At 48.6% G+C, this 4260-nt stretch overlaps 1 pseudogene; it reads right to left on the reverse strand.

Moving 5' to 3' along the window:
* Positions 1–1777: 1777 nt before the first annotated feature.
* LOC137771432 (tubulin beta chain pseudogene) lies at positions 1778–3452 on the reverse strand (annotated as a pseudogene).
* Positions 3453–4260: the final 808 nt, after the last annotated feature.

Here is a 4260-nt window from a genome sequence, read left to right on the forward strand (position 1 = left end):
TGTCATAGGTTGTTTCAAACTCACTTTAACTTACTTTATTTATCTCTCTTTCTCTACCACAGACTGTGAGTTCCTTGAGGACAGGGATGGCGACTTGGTTTTCTGTGCAACCCCAAAGTCAGGCATAGGATAAGTCTTAAACAAACGTTTGTTGAAATAAAATGGGATGAACCAAATCAGTGCATCAAAACATTCTACAACGGAACTTTCCCCAGACTATTTCATTCAGCTCAAATGCATGGTTTTGGAGTCAAAGTATGTGTAAATGGCAGACCAAGAGCATCTGACTTCCACGGGGGAGGGTTGAGTTGGCTGTTCCCTCAGAGAGAGCAAAGAACAAAAGGGCTTTGTTGTTCTCAATAATGTGTCACAGCAATCAGGGCTTAACAGCAGTAGTTAGAATGGGTCTTATGTTCTGGGCGCAAACCTGGGAAAATAAGGAAACACAACAGCAGAAAACCAATGCAGTTCCTCTGCTTCCCATTTAACAATGACAGCAAGCAGCCCATTGATGCTAATTGCATGGGGAGTAGGGGGCCTTCCTAGTACCAGGGAAAGGTGAAATAGTACCATAAGAAAAGCCTGAACTACAAGCTTATGTGTCAGTATTTATACCCTTTCCGCGACAGGTAACAGGCACATGAAGAGACAGCAGAAACGGTTCTGTGCCAATCAAGAAAGATCTTAACCCAGGGTAAGCCAAGAACAGCCTTTTATCAGGAAAATCCTGTGCTTTGCTTATGCTAAAAAATATCTGACTTGCAAATGCTTATTCTATTAATATTAAGGGGCGTGAATTCTCACTGGATGATCTGGCAATGGGAGACCCAACTCCTACTCAGGAAAGCTATGTACCGAAGAAGAAGCAGGAGAAAAGAGCAAGTGCTGGCTGTCTTGCTTGTTTGTTTTTTGTTTGTTTGTTTGTGTTTTTCAATTCCCGTTTTTTTTTGGCTCTTGGGGCAATGTCATCTTTTCAATATGAAAAAAAGCAGCAAGTTCAACACAATAGAAATCTGAAGTGTAGAATAGGACAAAACCAAGGGTAGGGGGGAAGGCAGTAGCAAAAGTAAGAGATGAGGTGTTGCCAAAAGATGGAGGGTGTCCTGTCCCCTCTCTGGGGAATGACATTTAGGTGGTAGCACATAGCTTTCCATATAGGTACAGAAGGGCTGATAGTCATTTTTTTCTGTAAGAAAGGCAGGGCTGGGGAGGGGCTTTCTGGAGGCTTAGAGACTAGTCTCTCTTGCTCCTCTTGATCCCGTTTTCTGACCAGGGGAAAGGAAGGAATACAACATTATGAAGGAGGTAAAGTAGAAGAGGGAAGGAGCCCCCCCCCCTTGACAGGGTGGTAGCCAGAACCTTACAAAGGAAGTAGCTCAGGACAGAGCTTGGAGGGAGACTGAAAATGGAGATAATACTGTTAACACCTCCCCAGAAGCTGAGAGAAGAGCAGAGAGATACCTGGAAACTAGGACTTCAATAGCCTGGATGCCCCTCTCCAAAACCCCACCCCTTCCAGGTAGGGACTTCTACCTGCTGCTTGGTTTCCTTTCCCCTGGGCTACCACATGGGCCTAGGATGGTGGTCATCTATCCGGGTTATCAGCACATGGTTCTGAATGGGATTTGATGAGACCCAGCTTCTTGAGAGTTTATTTTGAAAACAGAGAGGGAAATGTTAACTGGACAGATGGGAGGAGTGGGCACCAGAAGGAAATACAGGGTTACCCAGAATGGCAGAAATCTAGGTTCCCCAGAGTGGAAAGAGAGAGGAGACATTCAACAAACAACAGATATTTATTGAGCGCCTATTATGTGCCAGGCACTGTTCTAGAACCCCCCCCCCAAAAAAGAAAAAAAAAGACAGAGGCAGAAAACACAAATTCTGAGGGAGAGGAAAGGGGCGGTTGAGGAAGAAGGCGGAGGGGACTGAGAAGCCTGAGGTGATGGGGACTCGGCCTCAGGCCTCCTCTTCGGCCTCCTCACCGAAATCCTCCTCCTCTTCTGCGGTGGCATCCTGGTACTGCTGGTACTCGGAGACGAGGTCATTCATGTTGCTCTCAGCCTCGGTGAACTCCATCTCGTCCGTGCCCTCACCTGTGTACCAATGGAGAAAGGCCTTCCGGCGGAACATGGCAGTGAACTGCTCTGAGATGCGCTTGAACAGCTCCTGGATGGCTGTGCTGTTTCCAATGAAGGTGACCGCCATCTTGAGGCCACGGGGTGGGATGTCGCAGACAGCCGTCTTGACATTGTTGGGGATCCATTCCACGAAGTAGCTGCTGTTCTTGTTCTGCACGTTGAGCATCTGCTCATCCACCTCCTTCATGGACATCCGCCCACGGAAGACAGCAGCCACGGTGAGGTACCGGCCATGGCAGGGGTCACAGGCAGCCATCATGTTCTTGGCATCGAAGACCTGCTGGGTGAGTTCCGGCACAGTGAGGGCCCGATACTGCTGGCTTCCACGGCTGGTTAGAGGGGCAAAGCCAGGCATGAAAAAGTGGAAACGTGGGAAGGGCACCATGTTGACTGCCAGCTTGCGGAGGTCAGCATTGAGCTGGCCAGGGAAGCGGAGGCAGGTGGTGACACCACTCATGGTGGCCGAGACGAGGTGGTTCAGGTCCCCGTAGGTTGGCGTGGTCAGCTTGAGGGTGCGGAAGCAGATGTCGTAAAGGGCCTCGTTGTCAATGCAGTAGGTCTCATCAGTGTTCTCCACCAGCTGATGGACGGAGAGGGTGGCATTGTAGGGCTCAACCACAGTGTCGGACACTTTGGGTGAGGGCACCACACTGAAGGTGTTCATGATGCGGTCAGGATACTCTTCACGGATCTTGCTGATGAGCAAGGTGCCCATTCCAGAGCCGGTGCCCCCGCCCAGTGAGTGGGTCAGCTGGAAGCCCTGCAGGCAGTCACAGCTCTCAGCCTCCTTCCGAACCACATCCAGGACCGAGTCAACCAGCTTGGCTCCCTCTGTATAGTGGCCCTTGGCCCAGTTGTTGCCTGCCCCAGAGTGACCAAAAACAAAGTTGTCTGGTCTGAAGATCTGACCAAAAGGCCCTGAGCGAACAGAGTCCATGGTCCCAGGCTCTAGATCCACCAAGATAGCACGAGGAACATATTTGCCACCTGTGGCTTCATTGTAGTACACGGAGATGCGGTCCAGCTGCAGGTCGCTATCCCCATGATAGGTGCCGGTGGGGTCGATGCCGTGTTCATCACTGATCACCTCCCAGAACTTGGCACCGATCTGATTGCCACACTGACCGGCCTGGATGTGCACGATTTCCCTCATTTTTAAAATTTATTGTAATCTTTTTGCTCGCCTCACAAGTGTGTACGGGGCAAGAAAATGATATGTAATTAGTTTTTCTCTGCTGCTGGTCGCAGGCTGGAAGGATGGGACGGGGCCCGGAGGCTGGAGCAGCGAGGTCTGAACTCGGCGGCAGGAAGGTTCTGAGAGGTTTGTGAACCAACCACTTGCCCCAACCAAGGCCATCCCAGATCAACCAATAACCAGCAAACCCCCAAACGTGCCAGAGACCAGTCAAGATCACCAGAGCTGGTGAACTGATCCACAGATGACGCCCAGCACATTAATAAGCCCAGCCAAGACCAGAAGAACCACTCAGCTGGAGCTCAGGAGCCAGAATAAATACTACTGGTTTAAGCAACTGAGCTTTGGGGTGGTTTGTAATGCAGAAATAGCTAGCTGAGACACTGCTTTTAAAAATGTTGAAGTCACAACATCACTAATTGTTAGAGAAATGCAGATCAAAACTACAAAGTGCTATCACCTCACACCGGTCAGAATGGCCATCGTTAAAAAGTCTACAAACTACAAATGCTGGAGAGGGTGTGGAGAAAAGGAACTCTCTTATACTGTTGGTGGGAATGTAAATTGGTGCAGCCACTATGGAGGACAGTATGGAGATTCCTTTAAAAACTAAAAATAGAGTTGCCATATGATCCAGCAATCCCAGTCCTGCGCATATATCCGTAGAAAACTCTAATGAAATGATGCCACTTGTGGCAACATGGATGGACCTAGAGACTATCATAGTAAGTGAAGTAAGTCAGACAGAGAAAGACAAATAGCATATCATATCATTTATATGTGGAATCTAAAATATGATACAAAGAAACTTATTTACAAACAGAAACAGACTCACAGACATGGAAAACAAACTTATGATTACCAAAGGGGAAAGGTGGTGGAGGAGGGGTAAATTAGGAGTTTGGGATTAGCAGATACAAAATA

The sequence above is a fragment of the Eschrichtius robustus genome, chromosome 11 (genome assembly GCF_028021215.1).
Source record: "Eschrichtius robustus isolate mEscRob2 chromosome 11, mEscRob2.pri, whole genome shotgun sequence".
NCBI lineage: Eukaryota > Metazoa > Chordata > Mammalia > Artiodactyla > Eschrichtiidae > Eschrichtius > Eschrichtius robustus.